Genomic DNA, 24979 nt, shown 5'->3' on the forward strand with positions numbered 1-24979 from the left:
GACATCCAGGAAATTGAAACTACTCAGTCTCTCCACTTCTGATCCCTCTGTGAGGATTGGTTTGTGTTCCTTCGTCTTAGTTTGTCTGAGTGTCCACAATCATCTCTTTGACCTTACTAACATTGAGTACAAATTTGTTGGTATGACACCCCACAATTAGCTGGTTTATCTCACTCCTGTACGCCCTCTCATCATGATCTGAGATTCTACCAACAATGGTTGTATTAACAGTAAATTTATAGATGCCTTTTGAGCTATGCCTAGCCACACAGTCACGGGTGTAGAGAAAGTACATTGGGCTAAGCACACATCCCTGTGGGGTGCCAGTGTTGTTTGTCAGCAAGGTGGAGATGTTATTTCCGATACGCACAGATTGTGGTCTTCTGGTTAGGGAGTTGAGGATCCAGTTGCAGAGAGAGGTACAGAGGCCCAGAATACAATAATAAGAAACATAATAAATACAAATACATAAGATAGCTCATATACATAGATTGATAGTATGTACATAATGTGGTCTAGGTACAGGAGTACCTGTACATAAGGTGACCGACAGGAAATGATAAAGTAGTGGTAGTGGGTGTTTACGTTCATCAGCCTTACTGCCTGGGGAAAGTGACTGTTTTTCTGAGTCTGGTGGCCCTGGTGTGGACGTAAACATAGTCTCCCCCCCGATGGGAGTGGGACAAGCAGTTCACGAGCAGGGTGGGTGCGATCCTGCATGACGTTGCTGGCCTTTTCCCGGCGCCTTGCTGTATAAATGTCCTTGATGGTGGGTAGGCTGGTGCCGGTGATGCAACGGGCAGTTTTGACCACTATTGCAGAGCTTTCCTTTCCGCCTCAGTGCAGTTTCTGTAGCAGGCAGTGATGCAGCACGTTAGAATGCTCTCTTCTGTGCATCTGTAGAAAGTCTGAGTTATGATGTGTATAGTCCAGTTCCCTTCAGCCTCCTTAGAAAGTAGGGGCATCGGTAAGCTTTTTCTGACTGTGTAGGAAGTGTTATGGGACTGTGATTTCCCTCTCATGTTTGGGATTGTTTAGTGGAAATGTTTGATAGACTTGCAATAACAATGATAATGTCCCTAATGTCTTGCAACAGCAAGGAAATCATATCCTAAGTATTTACAGTCATTCAGCCATCTCTTAATGAACTATAGATTCAATGTAGGCCTTTGAGAAAGAGGAGGGTTTGCTTTTATATTTTATAATGAAATATAGTATTTCATGTTTGTACACTCTCCCCATAACTGCGTTAGTTCACTCTGCGTGCTCTGATTTCCTCCCATAGTCCAAAGATGTACTGGTTGGTAGGCTAATTGGCCATTGTAAATTGTCTCATGATTAGGCAGGGTCAAGTTGTGTGTTGCTGGACGGTGCTTCTCAAAGGGCCAGAAGGGCCTAGTCTGTGCTGAATGTCAATAAGTAAGAATAAATTAATACATTCTGGAGGTAAATAAAATAATCAGGATCAAAATCAGGTTTTTATTACTGACATATATCATGAAACTTACTGTTTTGTGACAGCAGTATGGTGCAAAACATTAAAATTACCATAAGTTACACTGAAAATAAATAAATATATATTATAATATTGCAAATAAATAAAAGGGGAGCAGGAAAGTAGTCTTTGTGTGTGCATGGACTATTCAGAAATCTGGTGGCAGAGGGGAAAAAGTCATTCCCAAATAGCTGAGCATGCGTCTTCACGCTCCCAAACCTCCACTCTATTGGTAGTAATGAGAAGTGGGTATGTCCTGGATGGCGAGGGTCTTTAACGATGGATGCTAACTTCTTAAGGTACAGCTTTTTGAAGATGTCCTCGATGGTGGGCAGTGTCATGCCAGTGATGGGCTGGCGAGTCTACAACCTCTGCAGCTTCTTTCAATCCTGCACATTAGTTTCTCCATACCAGGGCATGATGCAACCAGTCAGGGTGCTTTTCACTGTATATCTGTAGAAACTTGCAAGTCTTTGGTGACATACTGAATCAGCTTAAGTTCCTAATGAAGTATAATGAAGCATGCTTTCTTCATGATGGCATCTATATGTTGGGTTCCAGAGAGATCACCTGAGATGTTGATATCCAGGAACCTGAAGTTGCTCACCACATCTACCACTGACATCTCAATGAGGACTGGTGTATGTTCTCCTGATTTCCCCTTCCTAATTCCTTGATCTTGTTCTGTTGAGTGCAAGAATGTTGTGGCACCACTCAACTAGCCAATCTCTCTCACTCCTGTACACCTGCTCATCGCTATCTGAGATTCTGCCACCAACAGCGTGTCTTTGCAATTTGCAGATGGCATTTAAGCTGTGCCTAGTCACACAGTTATGAAAATAGAGGGAGTATAGCAGTTGGCTAATTGTGCAGCCTTGAGATCACTTGTGTTGATTGTCAGCAAGGAGGAGATGTTATTACTGATCCACATTGACTATGGTGTGAATGTCAAGGATCCAGTTGCAGGGTGAGGTACAGAGGCCCAGGTTTTGAAGCTTGTTGATTAGTCGTAAAGGTTCAATGCTGTTGAATGCCAAGCTATAACTGATTATCAGCAGCTTGGCATATGTATCAGCGTGTTTTAAAGCTAAGTGGACAGCCAGTGAGATTGTGTCCACTATAGACCTGTTGTGGCAATCGGCAAATGACAGCAGATCCAGGATCCTGCACAGGCAGGAGTTAATTCTCGCCATGTCCAACTTTCCAAAGCACTCTCATCACTGTAGATGTGAGTGCTAATCTACTTAAATGTAAAATATAGTGCTTGGAAGAAATTTAGATTTTGTTCCAAGCTATGATGCTACTTTTAAACAAAGTGATATGATTCTTTAAAAGATACATATTTAACCATCAGTGATTGAACGTAATAAAACGTGGAAATGCCACATGAGGGGCAGCAGCGCTAGAACTGTTATGGAAAGTATTGACCATATTGTAAAGAATGGAAAAGCATGGAATGGTTTATTCTGATAATTAATATTTTTATAGTAAATAAAGTTTACTTTGTTAAAAAATATATTTCACATTTCTGAGTACAAATGTCCTAGATAATTTTTGAAGTGCAGTTACATGATATTTCATGATGAAAATATTGTAATTAATGCTGGAAATGTTCAGCAAGACAAGTGGGGGAGAAGAGAACAGATGTCACCTGACCTGGTGAGTATTGTCCTAGATATTTAATTTTACCTCAGACATCCAACATCCGCAGAAATTTACTTATCAATAGCGCAATTAAGAGATGAAAATATCAGGAAAACCATAGGTTTAGAATGAAAAAAAGCAAATCATGGAATCATCAGCAACTTGTAATAAATCTGCACAGATATTATCTTGCATATATCATTTGATAACTGAGCCTAGGACATAGAAATACTTCCATGTGAATATGAATCAGCAATTATGAGAACAAAGCATTCAAATAATTTCTTCATATACTTTTCTATATATCACACTCAACCAATGATGTTAGTGTTTGTTAACCATAGTGGGTATTACATATGACAGATTATGATAGAAATTAATTCAAACTAAAATGATAATGGCATTTCCTCTCTCATTTAATTTTGCTACTTATTACATTTTGAACTTATTTTTCTTACATCCCTTTGCCTATGATCATTCCCAAAAAATAAGAAAATGAATTGCAGAAGCTGGAAATCAACAATAAAAACTGCAGATGTTGTATGTACACAACAGTTTCTGCTGTATCTCTGGGAAAAGAAAGAGATAATGCTTTATGTTGAAACTTTCTTGTCAGAACTGTGAAGGAAAGAAAAAAAATTCAGGGAGGCTGAAAGAGAGGTTAACTCTGAAATGGTGAAAGTGGGGTTAAACCGGAAACAAGGTTATCCTGTCAGTGAGTGAATGCGAGTGAGAACACACACAAAATTCTGGAGGAATTCAGTATGTCAGGCAGCATCTGCAGGGAGGAATAAACCAAATATGTCTTGGGCCGGGGCCCTTTATCAGGACTGGAAAGGAAAAGGGGCAGAAGACAGAAAAAGATGGGCGGGGAAGGGAAAGGAGTACAAGCCAGAAGGTGATAGGTGAGACAAGGTGAGGGTGAAGGAGGGTGGGGGAGGGTGGATGACATAAGAAGCGGGGAGGGGATAGGTGGAAAAGGTAAACAGCTGAAGAAGAAGAAATCTGCTAGGAGAGGACTGTGGATTATGAGAGAAAGGGAAGGAGGAGGAGCACCAGAGGAAGATGCTGGGCAGGTGAGGATAAGGGGTAAAAGGAGAGCCAAAATGAGGAATGGAGAAAGACAGAAGAGAAGGAGGAAGTTAGAGAAATTGATATTCATATATGGAATATGAGGTGTTGCTTCTCCAACCTGTATGAGGCCTCATTATGGCAGTAAAGGAGGCCATGGATTGACATGTCCAAATGGGAATGAGAAATTTAATCGAAATGGGTGGTCTCCAGTGGATGGAGCGAAGGTGATGAAGAAAATGGTTCCCCAACCTACACTGAGTAGAGTAGAGTAATCTACCGAATCTACACATCTCACCGATGTAGAGCAAGCTGCACTGGGAGCACTGGATACTGCATCAGCCCTCAACAGACTTACATAGAGAAAAAAAAACATAGACAAAAGAGGTGCTGCACAATGCAAAACTGAAATTAATGCCCATCAGATCGAGGTGAACAGTCCTCCATTTCCACAGGAAAGGAAATAAAATGGGGAAAATACAAACTGAGCCGCTATCACAGATGGAAGACAAACAGAGACAGAAATCAAGTTACCTGAAGTGGTAGAATTTGTTATTGAGTCTAAAGGGGTCAACATGCCCGGACAGAAGATGATTGCTGTCTCTGAGGCCTGATAAGTCCTCATTTGCAACAGTGCAGAGTCCCCATGGTCACCAGGGTTTCAGCCTATCATGAATGTTCATCCTCCCCCACCCTCCCTGCAGTTCTGACAAAGCGTCTTTGACCTGAAATGTTAATCTCTCCCCCCCCTCCTGTTGAGTGTTTCTAGCATTTTCTGTTTTAATTCATTCCTATTATCAGATTTTTAAAAATATTTTATATGTATAGTATGTTGGAAGACATGGTTATATGTAACAAGCTGTAAAAGACAGTCAGTCCCCTGAGGGTTACGACTGAAATCTCTCAGATGTGAAGCGATTTAGACATGATTCACGCTGGAGATATGTAGTATCAGTCGCTATCACTAGTTTCCCTGTTTCCCCTTCTAATAGTTAGTAGAAGATGATAGTAATCTGTATGAAAAAGCTTAGATATAATGCTTGAGAAACAAAGTGTGCATGGTTAATTAGGGAAGACAACAAACTACCAGCTTTAAAATGCCACCCTGACACTGTAATTTATCCATTCAGAATGTACTGTGATATTCCATAATTAAATTTGAAAACCTAAATACATCATTTTGCTCAGCTGTTATTAATTCAACAGGGAGAGCCTGTGTTTCTTTACGTTTGTTTAGCCAACCAGTGCCTCAAAGTGTATCTTAGTAAACAGAATACATAATCCTAAAGTATTAGTACAAAGGATTCCAGGCCTATGGTCAACAAGAAATGTGTTTAAAGATTGCTGTGCAGCTGTAATGCAGGGAAGGAACTCACTTAGCTGCCTCAGACCTGTCTCATGTTCTGCATGACAGCGGATTTATGTTGCATAATAATTCATTCTGAGTTCCTTTAGAGGCATGCGAACTGCTGAACTGTGGCTACTTTAATGAGAGCCACTGGTGATGTGCATAATCTGTCAGGCAGGTGGCCGACTTAAGAAGAACAGGCCCCAGCTGGATAAATGCAGAGTGTTGCCACATTTAGAAATCTGTCAAAGTTGCTTCATGAAAGGGCAATATTACAAGTGCTGGAAAATGTACCTGTCAACTAGATGTTTCGGTAATCATTGCACCTGAGGAAGCAAAAACTTAAGCTCTATATAAAAAAAAAATCCTCTAAAAAATGCAACGAGCACAATTGTTGAATTAAAAGCAGAATGCTGAGTAAGACAGACAGGAACTGTGGAGAACGTAACAGATTTGAAGAACCATTGACCTAGATTGAAAATTCAAGTATTTCAATTTTTATGTTAACCCACAAATATTCTGCTTCTGCATAACTGTTGAACATAACTTCCAGCTGCTGTTTACCAGGGATGTTAATGAGGTGGCCGTGATACTACCGGAACTCAGAAAATAAAACCTCAAACTCTTAATCTGGGGGCACTTATTAGACTGTTAATTATGAGACTATTATATATAAAAATCAGTTCATTAGAAAACTGATAGTGACAGGAAAGCCTGATAGTTAACGTAATTCTTGTACAAATCTGAAGAACAGGAAATCAGATAACTTGAAACTAGTGATAGGAAAGATAACAGAATATTTTCTCAAAGATGTAACAAAATAGTAATTCGAGTCAAAAATAAGATAAAAATTTATATGAAAATGTCATGCATGATCAATCCATATGAAGCTTTTGAATAAATGATTGAAAGCTCAAGTTAGATAATGTAATAGATGCAATGTGTTTACATTATTGACACTATAGCTTGACCAAAAGTACGAGTTCATGGAGTCGGGAGGTGGGATGGAGAATGGATAGCAAGCTGGCTACAATGCAGAAACAGCGAATGGGGGTTAACTCAGATCTTGAAAGGTGGACTACCTTATCCATAATGAGATACACACAAAATACTGGAGGAACTCAGCAGGCCAGGCAGCACCAACGGAAAGGAGCAAACAGTCGACGTTTCAGGCCGACTGGATCTCCGGGCTGTGGATCTCCAGCATCGGCAGATTTTCTTCTGTTCTTAATGATATACTGTAAGCTGGTTCAGAATTTACACAAATAATTTGGACTTGGGTATCAGCAGAAGATTTTTTAAATTTCCAGTTGACAATGATGAAGGCATACAATTTCATACAAAGAAAGAATGCTGGCAAACTAATTATTTGTGTGAATTCCCAAAATGGCCCGAAACATCAACTGTTTACTCTCTTTCCATAGATGCTGCCTGGAATGATTGTGCAAATTAATTTCGGTATAGATCAGTGTGAGGTGCCAATTTCTAACAAACGATAAATAGTTTGTAGACTGAAATGGAATAGTATGGATGAAGAAAGGGAACTTCTAGTCCCTTTCGAGAGCCTGGTGAATTGATGACCCCTGAGTTTGAACCTGGAGTTCTTGGTTCTGTTATCGACTAGCCTGGGGTCAACATTTAAGACTGAAGCCTGAACATAGATTGAAGTCCAGAGGTCAAAAGCTGGAGACCGGAGGCGTGTCCTGTGGTTAGAGGATTTCTGCTTTTGTGGATGGGAGTGAAGGGGCTTGTTTTGCTGTTGCTATTTTTGTTGCTTATGTTCTGTGTTGATCTGCCAAGTGACACATGCAGGTTGTCCCCAGTAAATCGCGACACATATGGATGCCCCCAGCAAATCCTGAGGCTGTGTTGGCTGATAACGCTAAAGATGTACTGCACTGTATGTTTTGATGTAAATGTGATAAATAAATGAATCTGAATCTCATGGTCCAGATAGGTGCATCTCTAAAATAGTGCTGCAGATTTTTAAAGTCATTAAAAATTGTGTAATTGTTCGATAGAACTGAAAAGTTATGAGTTCTGACTTATGAAGAATCTTAGTTAGCCCACATATGGAATAATAAATACAGTCATAGTCATAGAGTCAACGAGTCATAGGTTGTCCTTGACAAACTTGCCAACCTGAGCTTGTCCCACTTGCCTGTGATTTGGCTCATATTCTTCTAAGTCTTTCCTAAACAGTTTTGGTTGGCATATTATAAAAAGATTGTAGAAGCATTGGAAAATATTCAAAAGTACTTATTAGAATGATTTTAAAACTGAGCTTATAATCTTCAGAAAATGCTAGAAGAATTTCAAACGTAGAATATTGAGATATTTCAGACTATACACGCTCATCGATTCAAGAACAGCTTCTTCCCCTCTGCGTACCGAATCCTAATTGGACATTGAAGCCTTGGACACTACCTCACTTTTTTAAAATATATAGCATTTCTGTTTTTTGCACGATTTTTAATCTATTCAATATACGTATACTGTATAAAGTATACTGAATAAGATTTACTTATTTATGTATTATTATTTTTTTCTATATTATATATTGCACTGAACTGCTGCTGCTAAGTTGACAAATTTCACGTCACATGCCAGTGATAACAAAACTGATTCTGATACAGATTGAAAAGAAGCTGAAGTCCGATGTATCAGTGTAACTATAATCTTTATGAGTATAAGAGGTTATATTACAGCTGTACTGAACATTGGTGAGGTGAAACTTGGAGTGCTGTGTACAGTTCTGGTTCTACACTATGGGAAGAACCTGCTAGCATTATACAGAGCGCAGGAGTTCACCAGGATGTTGCTTAGAATGAAGGCCTGTAGTTATAAGGAGGCATTGATAGGTTGGGTTATTCTCACTGAAACATAGGATGCTTAAGGGTGACCTTATAAAGTTTGTTAAAAAGATTAGGTTGGGTAAGTAGGTAATCAGAGCATTTTTTTTCCTGTGGTGGGGGAGTCTGAAACTATGGGGTGTAGGCTTAAGATGAGATGAGCAAAATTTAAAGGAGGTCTCAGGGGAAAGTTTTCAACACAGAGGGTAGTGGTCATATGGACATGCTGTCAGTGGAACACTTAAAATGTTTAAAAGGCACTTTGATAATTACTTGGATAGAAAAAAGCATACGGACCTAATGTGAGTAGTGTTGATAGATAACATGGTCAGCATGGATGAGATGGGATAAAGGCCCACTTCTGTGCTTCTCAACTCCATGTCTCTCTATATTGAAATAACTTCAATAGATATGAAAAAAATATTTTTACATTGGTTAACATTAAAATTGGGGACCATAACCATAAAATTCATCAATAAGTCTTGGCTGGCACCAGACCAGGAATGGATTCTCAATATTCCTGGATTTCAGTGCTTTAAAAGGGATAGTGAGGGGGGCAAAAGGGAAGGAGGGGTGGCATTACTGGTCAGGGATATTATTACAGCTACAGAAAGAGTGGGTAATGTAGCAGGATCCTCTTTTGAGTCAGTGCAAAAATAAGGTGCAAAAATAACAGGGTTGTTATCATGGGTGACTTTAACTTCCCTAATCTTGACTGGCATCTGATTAGTTCCAATGGTTTAGATGGGGCAGAGTTTGTTAGTGTGTCCAGGACAGATTCCTGTCACAGTATGTTGACAAGCCGACTGGGGGAATGCCATACTGGATCTAGTATTAGTTAATCAACCAATCAGGTCACAGATCTCTCAGTGGGTGAGCATCTGGGAGACAGTGACCACCGCTCTCTGGCCTTTAGCATTATCATGGAAAAGGATAGAATCAGAGAGGCCAGGAAAATTTTTAATTGGGGAAGGGCAAATTATGAGGCTATAAGGCTAGAACTTGTGGGTGCGAATTGGGATGATGTTTCTTCAGGGAAATGTACTATGAACATGTGGTTGATGTTTAGGGATTTCTTGCAGGATGTTAGGGATGAATTTGTCCTGGTGAGGAAGATAAAGAATGGTAGGGTGAAGGAACCATGGGTGACAAGTGAGGTGGAAAATCTAGTCAGCTGGAAGAAGGCAGCACACATGAGGTTTAGGAAGCAAAGATCAGATGGATCTATTGAGGAATATAGGGTAGCAAGAAAGGAGCTTAAGAAGGGGCTGAGGAGAGCAAGAAGGGGGCATGAGAATAGGTTGAGAGCATGAGAACATGAGAATAAGGGGCATTAAGTATTTAAAATTAAGAGGGAGATAGATAGAGTTGACGTGGATAGGCTTTTTCCAGTGAGAGTAGGGGTGATTCAAACAAGAGGACATGAGTTGAGTTAAGGGGCAAAAATTTAGGGGTAACACGAGGGGGAACTTCTTTACTCAGAGAGTGGTAGCTGTGTGGAACGAGCTTCCAGTAGAAGTGGTAGAGGCAGGTTCGATATTATCATTTTTTAAAAATGGATAGGTATATGGACAGGGAAGGAATGGAGGGTTATGGGCTGAGTGCAGGTCGGTGGGAAGGGCAGGTAGAAGGGCTGAGATGGCCTGTTTCCGTGCTGTAATTGTTATATGGTTATATGAGAAGGCCTTGGCGAGTAGGGTAAAGGAAAACCCCAAGGCATTCTTCAATTATGTGAAGAACAAAAGGATGACAAGAGTGAAGATAGGACCGGTTAGAGATAAAGGAGGGAAGATGTGCCTGGATGCCGTGGAAGTGAGCGAGGTCCTCAATGAATACTTCTCTTTGGTATTCACCAATGAGAGGGAACTTGATGATGGTGAGGACAATATGAGTGAGGTTGATGTTCTGGAGCATATTGATATTAAGGGAGAGGAGGTGTTGGAGTTGTTAAAATACATTAGGACAGATAAGTCACGGGGGCCTGATGGACTATTCCCCAGGCTGCTCCACGAGGCAAGGGAAGAGATTGCTGAGGCTCTGGCTAAGATCTTTATGTCCTCGTTGTCCACGGGGATGGTACCGGAGGATTGGAGGAAGGTGAATGTTGTCTCCCTGTTCAAAAAAAGGTAGTAGGGATAGTCTGGGTAATTATAGACCAGTGAACCTTACTCTGTGGTGGGAAAGCTGTTGGAAAAGATTCTTAGAGATAGGATCTATGGGCATTTAAAGAATCATGGTCTGATCAGAGACAGTCAGCATGGCTTTGTGAAGGGCAGATCATGTCTAACCAGCCTGATAGAGTTCTTTGAGGAGGTGACCAGGCATATAGATGAGGGTAGTGCAGTGGATGTGATCTACATGGAATTTAATAAGGCATTTGACAAGGTTCCACACTGTAGGCTTATTCAGAAAGTCAGAAGGCATGGGATCCAAGGATGTTTGGCCAGGTGGATTCAGAATTGGCTTGCCTGAAGAAAGCAGAGGGTCGTGGTGGAGGGAGTACATTTGGATTGGAGGGTGGTGACTAGTGGTGTCCCATAAGGATCGGTTCTGGGACCACTACTCTTTGTGATTTTTATTAACGACCTGGATGTGGGGGTAGAAGGGTGGGTTGGCAAATTTGCAGATGACACAAAGGTTAATGGTGTCGTGGATAGTGTAGAGGATTGTCGAAGATTTCAGGGAGACAGTGATAGGATGCAGAAGTGGGCTGAGAAGTGGCAGATGGAGTTCAACCCGGAGAAGTGTGAGGTGGTACACTTTGGAAGGATAAACTCCAAGGCAGAGTACAAAGTAAATGGCAGGATACTTGGTAGTGTGGAGGAGCAGAGGGATCTGGGGGTACATTTCCACAGATCCCTGAAAGTTACCTCACAGGTAGATAGGATAGTTAAGAAAGCTTATGGGGTGTTAGCTTTCATAAGTCGATGGATAGAGTTTAAGAGTCGCAAGATAATGATGCAGCTCTATACAACTCTAGTTAGGCCACACTTGGAGTACTGTGTCCAGTTTTGGTCGCCTCACTATAGGAAGGATGTGGAAACATTGGAAATAATATGGAGGAGATTTACCAGGATATAACCTGGTTTAGAATGTATGCATTATGATCAGAGATTAATGGAGCTAGGGCTTTACTCTTTGGAGAGAAGGAGGATGAGAGGAGACATGATAGAGGTATACAAGATATTAAGAGGAACAGATAGAGTGGACAGCCAGCGCCTCTTCCCCAGGGCACCAATTCTCAATACAAGAGGACATGGCTTTAAGGTAAGGGGAGGGAAGTTCAAGGGGGATATTAGAGGAAGGTTTTTTACTCAGAGAGTGGTTGGTGTGTGGAATACACTGCCTGAGTCAGTGGTGAAGGCAGATACACTAGTGAAATTTAAGAGACTACTAGACAGGCATATGGAGGAATTTAAGGTGGGGTGTTATATGGGAGGCAGGGTTTAGGGGTCGACACAACCTGTACTGTGATGTACTATTCTATGTTCCATATTCTATGTAAGTCCAGTAAAGAATTCACGTGAAGCCTCTTTGGCCATAGAAAAATAGAATATGAAACACTTCAGTATTGTTTTATATTCTGAAGAAGGTTCTTCAAAAGTTGAATTCTGAAGAAGGGTTTTCAATCGTAATCATTAACTTGTTTTACCTCCCACAGATGCAGATTGACCTGCTGAGTATTTCCAGTATTTTCTGTTTTTATTATTGATTTCCAGCATCTGCACTTTAAAAAAAATCAATACTGTATCAAGGTGCGTCATCGTTCCACTCACATTAATTGTTTGAGGGCAATCAATGCCTCACGTTATTCCCGATTGTAGAAGACAGTATAAGTGAATAGAATTACCAATCATTTTAAGGAAATTACAATCACATGACCCTAGATCTTGAGAATTAAAAAAGAAATTAAGAGAAGCAAAAGCAAGCAGGTGAAATTTTATGAGAGGATGAAAAGTCAAATTGAGCTATGAAAAAAATTGTGTGTAATTCTCAGCGTATTTTGAAATTCTTCAATGTGCTATGTTGGACTCAAAACACAACAACATAATTCAACACTGCTTGATCAAAAGATGATCAAATTTCTCAAATTTCCATTCCGGGCTATTTTCTTTTGTAAATGGAAATTTATGAAAAGAAGGCATGCTTTAGTTATAATGGGTCCTACAGACAATAGCTCACCTTCCCTAACTTACCAGATTCTGAAATGAAAGATATTACCCATCCTAATTATTTGAAGACTGCTGCTCGCTCTATAATTGTTTAAATTAACTACCTAAGGAACAGACACAATGGGCCAAATGGCCTAATTTTTCTCCTAATGGTCTGCTGGTCCTTCCAATAAAGGAAAAAGAGGTAAAGCTGAGTATGTCCAAGAGGTAGAACAAAATTTGAATTTTTATTGGAAATGGGTGATGCTCCTACTGTTACTTTGATGACAAGTCATTTGTAGTTACATTTCAGCTCCACAGACCAACAACAACAAAATTGAAGTTAATATTTGAATTATGCAGACCAATCGTGTGCATTACGCGGAATAACATTCGTGTGCATTGAATGTCATGCAAGTATTTTACTCATGTGACCTATTCTCTATAAAGCTTTATATGACCTATAAAGCTAATGGCATGCTGGCTTTTATAACAAGAGGAATTGAGTATAGGAGTAAAGAGGTCCTTCTGCAGCTGTACAGGGCCCTGGTGAGACCCCACCTGGAGTATTGTGTGCAGTTTTGGTCTCCAAATTTGAGGAAGGACATTCTTGCTATTGAGGGAGTGCAGCGTAGGTTCACAAGGTTAATTCCCGGAATGGCGAGACTGTCATATGTTGAAAGATTGGAGCGACTGGGCTTGTATACACTGGAATTTAGAAGGATGAGAGGGGATCTGATTGAAACATATAAGATTATTAAGGGATTGGACACGCTGGAGGCAGGAAGCATGTTCCCGCTGATGGGTGAGTCCAGAGCTAGAGGCCACAGTTTAAGAATAAGGGGTAGGCCATTTAGAACAGAGATGCGGAAAAACTTTTTCACCCAGAGAGTGGTGGATATGTGGAATGCTCTGCCCCAGAAGGCAGTGGAGGCCAAGTCTCTGGATGCATTCAAGAGAGAGTTAGATAGAGCTCTTATAGATAGCGGGGTCAAGGGATATGGGGAGAGGGCAGGAATGGGGTACTGATTGTGTATGATCAGCCATGATCACGGTGAATGGCGGTGCTGGCTAGAAGGGCCGAATGGCCTACTCCTGCACCTACTGTCTATTGTCTATTGTCTGTTCTCAGTGTTAAAGTGAATTAATATTTATTATGCCAGAAATGCAAGTTTAAAGAAGAACCCCCCACAAGAAGACTCAAGCAAAGGGATAAAATTACCAGAAATGCACAATAAGTTACTCATTACCTGTAAAAGTGAAACACAGGTTGATACTTTACAGAAGTTAGGAACTGTTGGATGAAAATCATCCAACATTTGTTGAATTATCTTTGTCCATTTCATTGGTCACACAAAACAATGTTAACAGAATTACAGTGTAATTATTTATTTAGCGATACTGGGCAGGGTAGGCGCTTCTGGGCCTTTGAGCCGTGCTGCCCAGCAACCCCTGACAACCCTGATTTAACGCTCACCTAATCATGGGACAATTTACAATGACCATGTACCTACCCGGTACATCCTTAAGCTGTGGGAGGAAATTGGAGCACCCAGGGAAAACCCACGCATTCTACGGGGAGGATGTACAGAGTCTCCTTACAGATTGAGCCAGAATTGAACTCCTTACGTCCACAGCCCAAACTGTAATAGAGTTGTGCTAGTCTCTACACTACCGTGGCTAATTGCTGTAGTCAAAAAAGGAATTGAGGCATTGATCGTGTGGATAGCCAGAGGCTTTTTCCCAGGGCTGAAATGGTTGCCACAAGAGGACCCAGGTTTAAGGTGCTGGGGAGTAGGTACAGAGGAGATGTCAGGGGTAAGTTTTTTACTCAGAGAGTGGTGAGTGCATGGAATGGGCTGCCGGCACCGGTGGTGGAGGTGGACACGATAGGGTCTTTTAAGAGACTTTTGGATAGGTACATGGTGCTTAGAAAAATAGAGGGCTACAGATAAGCCTAGTAATTTCTAAGGTAGGGACATGTTCGGCACAACTTTGTGGGCTGAAGGGCCTGTATTGTGCTGTAGGTTTTCTATATTTCTACGTTTCAATCTCTAACAAAGCAATTTATAATAAATTCAGGCAGAAGCCTCATAAGAGGAACATTTTGAGAACCACAGGTGTAACATCTGAAGTGAAACCCTTCTTTAAACTTGCTGTGTTTACCCAATATTAATTTCTCTTCTGCAATTAAATACTAATTAAAGGTACTGTATATTGGACCAGTGATACCTTCCATATGGATGGCCTAGATGCAGCAGAATGGAATTCAGTTTTCAGATCAGTTGTTTCAATCCTCATGTGCATGACAATGTCTACTTTGGATGGATACATCAGAGTCAAGAAAATGAACACTAAAAATGGACAAGGCATAGGAGGAGACAGAAGACACTGCTGATGCTGGAATCTGGACTGTAACCTTGCCTTTTGGATTATATCTCTGGGCTGGTACATTGATAAATAAACATCCTTAATCCCTTCAGAAATGCTCCGTGATTTAGTCAGACTGTGGTTGATTTGCCCCCATTTTACTGACCTTACCTTCTTATCCTCTCATACCTTCACTCTGACCTTCAAGAAAATTGTTTTCTTCAGTCTTCACAACATTAGTTAATCCCTCAAAGGTGATGCTGCTAAATTCAACAGTCTAGATTGCTGATCTTGGGCAATACACACAAAATGCTACAGGAACCTAGCAGGTCAGGGAGCATCTATGGAGTGGAATAAAGAGATGACATTTCAAGCTAAAGGACCTCTCTTTTCTCCCCTCCTTTGTAGATTCTTCTATCTTCAGAGACAGATTATCTACTGACATCTTTTACTAGTCTCTGAATTGCTGAATTGGCTATGGGGCGTCTCAACAAGGGAAAAGGGGCATCCAGGAAATAAATGGATTAAGTAAGCTGATGGTGCAACAGACACTCTTTGCTTATCATCCACATAAGTTAGTCTGCGAGGGGAAAAGATGTAATTTGAAGGAGAGAAACTAAGCTTGTTTCTATCCTCCCCCTTGTGTGTCCTCTGTGGTTGGTGGGGTGCAGATACGTCTCTATCAAAGAAGGTATAAGGTGCTCTTTCCTTTCTACAGGTCATCCTTGGGCATGGTGTAGCACTGGCCCCTCATTCAGGATCAGGTGAAGCCATGGGAACAGGAGGTGGAATGTCGTATGAGCAGCTGGTGCATATCACGGGTCCTGGTTGTGCGACTTCAGATGCCAGGCAGGCAAACTCTACAGAGTATTGGTAAAGGCTGGGGCCACATGTCTTGTAAAGACACTGTCCAGAAGAAGCCAATGGCAAGCTACTTCTGTAGAAAACTTTACCATGAACAATCATGATCACCTACATCATACGGCATGGCACCTAATGAAGATGACGTGTGGCCCTCTTGCTCTATGCAGATTCTTAGGCAATGTCTCTATTGTATTTTCATTGAAGGATTAGGGAATTTGATCTTCAAGTGTGATTTTGTTCTGTCACCAACTAAATGCATAATTTGAAAAACTAGTGTGCTGTCTATTTAGGCAGATTTTATGAACTCATGCATAGTTTATCGGGTGGCTAAGTATTTTTCTTATGAAAAGGTGATGGGGATATTCAAGGGCAAACTGAGTGTAATGTGATTACCTCTGATAGCTTATGAATGAATACTGCTAGACAATAGTCAAGCATTCACATCAGCATTATTCTAGGTTCTTTTCTATGTGTTTATACACTTACAGCATTTAATGGGCTACCAGTAGTACCAATTTATTATCAAGAGGTATGGATGTGTCACTTTATTCTTCCCACAAGCTCAGTGTAATTCATTGCGCTAGGTCCCACTGGAGACTGTCTGCTCCCCGCATTCGCTTCTCATGGGATGTCTGCAATCACATTTTCTTGCCTACCTTCTGCAAGACAGTATGGGCTACAATCAGTGACTGGGCTGCAGTGACAGATACTAAAACCATGCACATACATTGCCCTGTCATCTGTCTCACAGCTCAGGCAGACAGAAACATCTTATACCATCTCTAAATGGTCCTCATATACGTTTAGAAACAGTTGGAAGATATTAAGATATTTAAATAATTAAGAATTTTTAAAAGGAGATAATTCAAAGTAATTTTGAATCTCATTTAACGTATACAAATTATTGAATAAAAACTTGTTAAATAAAGCCAAATATTTAACTTTTAGTGAAGGCTGACATAATCATTGAAATGAGTAGGGCTTCTCTGATTAGTCCAGTCATAGTTGCCATAGAATTAGGTAGCAAATCCAGCATCTGCACATTTTCTTGTGTTTTAGCGTATTTATTTACATACTGAGATACCGCGCAGAATAGGCCGTTCTGGCCCTTCGAGCCATGCCACCCAGCAACCCCGAATTAACCTTGGCCTAATCACAGGATGATTTACAATGAGCAATTAACCTTCTAACGGGTACATCTTTGGACCATGTGAGGAAACTGGAGCACCCAGAGGACACCCACATGGTCACGGGGAGAACATCCAAACTCCTTACAGGCAGCAGCGGAAATTGAACCTGGCCCCCTACTGGAATACAAACCTGCTTCTTAACTCACGGGTGAATAGGCCATCACAAAATCATGGAACATGATGACACGCACAGTGCAGCTGCCCAGTGCCACTTAACGGGATTGTTGGCTAGACATCAACATAATTCAGTCCATCATGTATAATAGTTTCACAGATTAAATTATTAAATTGGTTTATTACTGAGATACAGTGAATAATTTGTCTTGTATATCATCCATACAGATCATTTCATTACAACAGTTCATTGAGGTAGTATAAGATAAGAGAGATAGCAGTACAGGAAACGATAAGGTGCAAAGTCATTTTGAGGTACATTGTGAGGTCCATCTAACTGTAATAGACTTGTAGTAAGACTTCATAACAGTGGGATAGATGCTGTCCTTGAGCCTAGTGGTGCATGCTCTACGTATATGTGGGTATGAATTTATACACAGAATACCTCATAAAACTTACATATGATTGTGCCTTCTTGATAATCACATAATGAAAATAAAGCCGACATGACAAACATGCCTCCATTTAGTATCTGAAGTTGTCATGGGAAAACGACAGGCAAAGTTTGTTTCTGATATTAGAGCACTCAGAAGGGTGTTGTGGTCTAAACGGAGACAGGTTTATTGAGGCAATACTGAATATCAGGGCAGAAGAAGCCGGAAGTGTATCAGTGTGTGCAGGGATGGGAATAAACATTTGACGTTTGTGGAAGGAGCCGGAGGTTTGGGTAAGGGTACAGAAGAGATTTACCAGGGTGTTGCCTGGATCAGCGAGTATTAGTTATAAGAGGTTGTACAAACTTGGACTGTTTTCTTCGGAGTGTCAGAGGCTGAGGGGACGATGCAACAGAAGAATATAAAATTATATACTTATAGGCTATGAGGCTGCAGGACATAGAAGAAGAAACAGGCCGTTTGGCTCATCGAATCTGCTCCAGCATGCCATCATGGCTGATTTATTAGACCTCTATTTATTATTTAGCCTTATTTATTTATTAGCCCTCTTAATCTCATTGTCCAGGTTTCTCCCCATAACCTTTAATACCCTTACTAATCAAGAACCCATGAACAGACAGACAGACATACTTTATTGATCCCGAGGGAAATTGGGTTTCATTACAGTTGCACCAACCAAGAATAGAATAGAGTAGAAATATAGCAAAATAAAACCAGAAATAATTAAATAATAATAAGTAAATCATGCCAAGTGGAAATAAGTCCAGGACCAGCCTATTGGCTCAGAGTGTCTGACACTCCGAGGGAGGAGTTGTAAAGTTTGATGGCCACAGGCAGGAATGACTTCCTATGACACTCAGTGCTGCATCTCGGTGGAATGAGTCTCTGGCTGAAAGTACTCCTGTGCCTAACCAGTACATTATGGAGTGGATGGGAGACATTGTCCAAGATGGCATGCAACTTGGACAGCATCCTCTTTTCAGACACCACCATCAGAGAGTTCAGTTCCACCCCCACAACATCACTGGCCTTGCGAATGAGTTTGTTAATTTTGTTGGTGTCTGTTACCCTCAGCTTGCTGCCCCAGTACACAACAGCAAACATGATAGCACTGGCCACCACAGACTCGTAGAACATCCTCAGCATTGTCTGGCAGATGTTAAAGGACCTCAGTCTCCTCAGGAAATAGAGATGGCTCTGACCCTTCTTGTAGACAGCCTCAGTGTTCTTTGACCTGTCCAGTTTATTGTCAATTCGTATCTCCAGGTACTTGTAACCCTCCACCATGTCCACATTGACCCTTTGGATGGAAACAGGGGTCACCGGTGCCTTGGCCCTCCTCAGGTCCACCACCAGCTCCTTCGTCTTTTTCACTCCGCTATAGAGTAGATTTTCAGAGCTTTTTTCCAAGGATGGGAATATCAAATATGAGAAGGCATTAAGGGGCAAAAAGTTTAAAGGAGATTTATGAGGTAAGTATTTCACACAGTGGTAGAGATCGGCACGTGCTGATGGAGAAGTGGTGGAAGCCGATATATGAGTAATTTTTAATAAGTGTTTAGACACATGAACAGGTAGAGAATGGAGGGGTATAGGTCATGTGCAAAGCAGATGTTCAGTTTAAATTGGCATCATAGTCAGCACAGACATTATGGGCCAAAGGACCTACTCTGTTCTGTACTGAATCCGAATCAGATGCAGATTTAATATCACTGGCATTTGTCATGAAATGTGTTCTTCTGTGGCAGCAATACAGTGCAATACACTAAAATACTGTAAGTTACAACAAGAAATATACATATTAAAAAAATAAGTTAAATAACTAGTGCAAAAAGAGAGCAAATAAAGTAAGGTACAGTACTTAGTGCAAAAAAAAACCGTCCAATCAGAAATCTGATGGCGGAAGGGAAGAAGCTGTTCGTAAACCATTCAGCTCATAAACACTTTATGGAAATTCTGTAATTAAAATCAAGGCTACTCAACACAAGAGCCAAGAAATTCTTTCACATGGTGCAGTGTTTTGGATTCAGGTACTTTTAGAAAGACTTCAAGATTCCGGGTCTTCTGTGCATATTTTTTGCTCTTGTGGGAAGGTGCCTGGATGTGCACGGTGGATACCCACACACGTGCTTGAAACATATGCATGCCGTTGGCACCCACACTCCAACTTAGCTTCAAAGATGTCAGGGTCTACTAGTCTGAACCCGCAAGGTCACTCCATGTACAGCAGTCAAATCTGCATGCCTTACTCTGGTAAACAATGGTGACTGTGGTTCTTGTCACCACAGTAAAAGAACGATGGGGTTGTATTCGAAAGAGTACAGAGGAGATTCATTAGCAGGTTAACTAGAATGGAGGACTAGATTGGATGGACAAGACTTATCTTCCTTGGAGAAATGGAAGCTGAGGGGTACCTGATACAAATATATAAGATTGTAAGAGGGATTGATAGGGTAAATAGTCAATATCTTTCTTCCCGTGGCAGCTGTATCAAAAACAAGACTTCATAGTTTTAAAGTGAGAGGAAGGAGATTTAAAGGGTGTTTGAGGTTAAAACTCAAGAATGTATGAGGAGTCTTTGATGTCTCTGTGTTTGTACTTGCTGCAGTTTAGTGGGGATATCAATGAAGCTTATAAAACATTGAAAGGCCTAGATAGAGTGGACGTGGAGAGAATGTTTCCTACAGTGGGGGAGACTAGAGCCAGAGGACACAGCCTTGAAATAGAAGGATATTCCTCTAGAACAGAGATGAGAAGGAATTTCTTTAGTGAGAGGCTGGTGAGTCTGTGGAATTCATTGCCACAAACTGCTGTAGAGGCCAAGTCATTGGGTGCATTTAAAGCAGAGGTTGCTAGGTTCTTTATTAGTCAGGGCTTCATGGTTACAGGAAGAAGGCAGCAGAATGGGGATTAGACGGAACACAAGTCAGCCATTATGGAATAGCGGAACAGACTCAATAGGCCAAATGGTCCAACTCTGCTTCTATGTCTTAAGGGCTTATATCTAGAAACATGCTGCCAGAAGGAACATAGAAACATAGAAAACCTACAGTACAATACAGGCCCTTCGGCCCACAAAGTTGTGCCGAACATGTCCCTACCTTAGAAATTACTAGGCTTACCCATAGCCCTCTTTTTTACTAAGCTCCATGCACCTTTCTAAAAGTCTCTTTTAAAAGATCCTATCGTATCCGTCTCTACCACTATTGCCGGCAGCCCATTCCACGCACTTACCACTCTCTCTTATCCCTGACACCTCCTCTGTACCTACTCCCCAGCACATTAAACCCATGTCCTCTTGTGGCAACCATTTCAGCCCTGGGAAAAAGCCTCTGACTATCCACACAATCAATGCCTCTCATCATCTTCCGTCGCTCCAATGAGAAAAGGCCAAGTTCACTCAACCTATTCTCATAAGGCAAGCTCCCCAATCCAGGCAACATCCTTGTGAATCTCCTCTGCACCCTTTCTATGGCTTCCACATCCTTCCTGTAGTGAGGCGACCAGAACTGAGCACAGTACTCCACGTGGGGTCTGACCAGGGTCCTATATAGAAGTAATGGAACCAGACACAATGACTATATTTAAAAGGCACTTAGATAAACACTTAAATGCAGGTAAATGGGACTAGATTAGATCAACAAAAAGGTAGGCATAGATATAGTATAGTGGGCTGAAGGCCCACCCTGTGCTGCTGGACTCTATGACTTGTTGTTAGGTGGATTAGCAAATTGTGAGAAGAGCAGAAAGAACCTGATAGGTTCTAGGTATAGATAGGCTAAGCAAGGGGGCAAAAGAATCGCCAAATAGGCTATAAAATAGGAGATTATCCACTTTGGATTCAAGAATGAAACTGCATTTTACTACTTAAAGGATTGAAAGTTTAAAATTTTGCAGCACAAAGGTGCTAGTACAAGAAAAAAAGTGGTTAGAGTGCAACTTCAGAAGGTAATTAGGAATGAATGTTCACAGTATGTCAGCTTTTACTGCAAGCAATATAAAAATAAAATTGTATACGAGTGTTCGTTTTTTTTGAGGAATGATACATTTGCATTGGAGGCAGTGCAGAAAATGTTCATCAGCTGGTTCTTGGACTGAAGGAGCTAGTGAAGAAAGACTGAAGAAATTGCACTGAAACTTAATTGAATATAGAGGAATGAGAGTAACTGTACTGAAATACAGAAGGTTCTAAAGATGTCAAGCGGTGAATACTGTTTAATACTGAGAGGACCTATCTCCTAATAAGGAACCTTAGAACTAGGCAGGGAGGCATAGTTTCAGAATAAGTGGGTGCCTGTTTCAGGTGGAGGCGAGGATGAATTTTATCACTCAGAGGGGTAATGAATATTTGAAATTCTCTTGGACCCTTTGGGAGCTGTGTAGTTAGAGATATTGAATACGTATATTGACAAGCGACTTACAGAATAGCGGAGAGAGTAGGGAAGTGGTGTTGAGATAAGGATTGAACTACCTTGATCTCCTGAACGATGGACAGGTACGATGGGCTGATTGGCCTTCTTGAACTCCTTTTTCTTACTTGCTTCTAAAGGACTTTTAAAGGACTATGTCTGTGTGTGGGTGAAAGGGAGGAGTGGGGCTTGTTTGGCTGTGGTAATTTTATTGTTAGTTGTGTTCTGTGCTGTTCTGCAAAGCATTATAGTCATGCTATATTGATGCCAGAATGAGTGGAGACACTTGCAGGCTGACTGTAGCACACACTTCGGTGTGCAGGTTGCTAATACAAATGACACATTCCACTGTATGTTTCAATGTGCATGTGCTAAATAAAATTGAATCCTGATCTTGAATCTCGAATCTTCTACTCGGCCATCCCTAAACCAACAAATGTTGCAGGTCAACTTGCTACATCCCATCATCAAAGCTGAAGCCAATCATGGACCATTGCCCAGCAGATTATGACTACCCCTTGCTTCCCTAATGTCCTGGCCTGACCCAGCTCTTCCTCTCCAACCAACAGCACCTTCTCTATTCTACTGCAACCTGGCTCTTCAGCACCATCCTCCTCCTCCGCCTAGGTTCAGTGACCAGCCAGATTTCTTCCGTTGGTCGCACAATGGTAGAGACATTGGTAGAAAAATCTACACCAATGCTTGTTTTTAATGCGCATGCATGTTTAGAATATTGCTGAAAATTCAGATTTAGATTTATTTTTCACATCTACATCAAACGTACAGAGAAAAGGATTGTTTCCATTAACAACCAGCACACCTAGGGATCCAGGCGTTGTCCCATTGTGCAAAACAAGCTTAAGGCTCTTTATAAGAGACAACACAGAGTCAAGACTGATAACCTTTGATCCTGATGCCATATTCTATGCAGATTATGGATAATAGTTGTATGTGGTCTGTTTAAAAGTTGTAAATTACCATTTTCCACTGAAGTTCTTGGGTTTGTAAACTATAAAACATGTTTGGTTCTGTGTGAAAACCACATTTAATAACATTTTACAACAGATTTCTTGCTCCACAATTACTACAACGTAATCTCTGTGGGCTGTACTTTGAAATCACTCATTTAAGGCTCTGCCAACAAAATCCAGTATACTTCTCCAGCTGTGTACAGACAGAATGTTCCCTCCGCACTCATCCGTTGGCTGAAGCCATTTGTTGAAACATTCAATTGTGATGTTTCAAGCAAGTGCCAGAAGAATCATTCCGAGGCATTAATTGCATGAAATCTCTGGAGTAACATTAGTGAGTTACTCACAAAAGGTTTCTGGAAGAATTAGACAAGACAGGCCAATGACTACACATTCATGCTCACACTCTTCATCTGTGCAACATCTGCAACAAATGGCCATCTTTAGTATTATAATAAAAGTAGCTAGTGAAATGAGCAAATGCAATTACCGGAAATAATTCAGTTGCAATTTTCTTTCTGTTTATAGGTAAACCTTCCATTACTGAGAAAGTCACCCACGTTATTGTGTTTTCATGCCTGGTCAGTTTCTGAGACTGCTTTGTATACTTTTAAATTAGGCAAAATGATGATCAAATCATGTCTGTATTTGTAATAACTTTCATAAAATATAAATAAATGTAAATAATGAAAATAATTAATTATGAATGACTGGAAATATGACAGAAGTTTGAAAGGCTGAATTTGTAAAATAGTTGAATTTTATGGCAAGGTTTCTCTTGGCATCACTAAAATGGCATAAATTTGATTCCCAGGTTTGGAGTGTGGCTGCTGGAAATCCGAAGCTGGGCTAAGATTGAGCTACACTAAAGACCATTGAATCTGTATTCCAATTATCGAATTATAGACCATTTGAATATGTTTTCATTAAACCTATCATAGAGATGAATGCAGTCCAATTACCCTTAAAGACAAATGCAATATCCTCAGCACAGCTTAATGGGTTTTGTCACAGAATCATTTAATTCTTCATGCCAGGGCTAGCTTCATACTACCACTGCCAACTCTGAGGCTGTCGTGTTTTATGGCACATAATTGGCAACCTAGAAGTAATTAGGTTCAATCCCATCACAGCAAGCTGAGGGGCAAAATTCAACACATGTGGTCACTTTCTAGGTTTGCTCTTCCAGCTCAAATCATCTTAAGTACCAAAGATCTTACCACTACTATGGGCAATAGTTTGTAATAATTAAATTTCCATATGAATATTCTTTTTCCATTCTATTAACAGAGTTTGTTTTAAATGGATGGAATGCCCTGTAAGATAGGAAGTTAACTTACTACACTTAGGTAACACACACAAAAATAAAACGCTGGAGGAGCTCGGCAGGTCTAACAGCATCGATAAGATGAATAAACAGACGATATTTCAGACCATGACCCTTCATCAGAACTGGAAAGGAAGGGAGAAGGAGCCAAAAGAGGACGCTGGCAGGAGGGGAAGGGATACATGCTGGCAGGTGATAGATGAAGCCAGGAAAGGAGTAAGGTAGGTGGGTGGGATAGGGGATATGAAGTGAGAAGCTGGGAGATGATATGCAGAAAAGACAAGGGGCTGAAGAAGGAATCTGATAGGAGAGGCGAGTGGACCATGAGAGAAAGGAAGGAAGAAGAGCATCAGAAGGAGGTGATAGGCAGATGAGGTGAAGAGAGGGGAATTTACTACTTGTTCACTTCCAAGCATTCATGATATTTTATTTAAGACTCCGTTGACAAGCATTTTTGGCCGACATGTTAAATTACTTTCTGCTTATTCACCAACCTGTTAATGTGTCAAAAACCATATTGAATAGAATTGCAAATTAGTAAGTTGGTATTCTTTGTAATTGTTTAAGACAATAAACGTTGAAGAAACCAAATATGAAGGCTTAAATTATACTATGAAACTATGAGCATGGAAATCTAATAATGAGGGGAATTTTAATGAAACCCACATGTAACTTCAATTCACATATGTGTGGATGTGAACTAGCTGGGAGGTTAGAA

General features: G+C 40.8%; 1 protein-coding gene across 2 annotated transcripts in view; it reads right to left on the reverse strand.

Moving 5' to 3' along the window:
- LOC140736808 (dihydropyrimidine dehydrogenase [NADP(+)]-like) overlaps nucleotides 1–24979 on the reverse strand; it is an 888868-nt gene that overhangs the window by 97551 nt on the left and 766338 nt on the right. The window lies entirely within an intron of this gene.

The sequence above is a fragment of the Hemitrygon akajei genome, chromosome 12 (genome assembly GCF_048418815.1).
Source record: "Hemitrygon akajei chromosome 12, sHemAka1.3, whole genome shotgun sequence".
NCBI classification, from domain to species: domain Eukaryota; kingdom Metazoa; phylum Chordata; class Chondrichthyes; order Myliobatiformes; family Dasyatidae; genus Hemitrygon; species Hemitrygon akajei.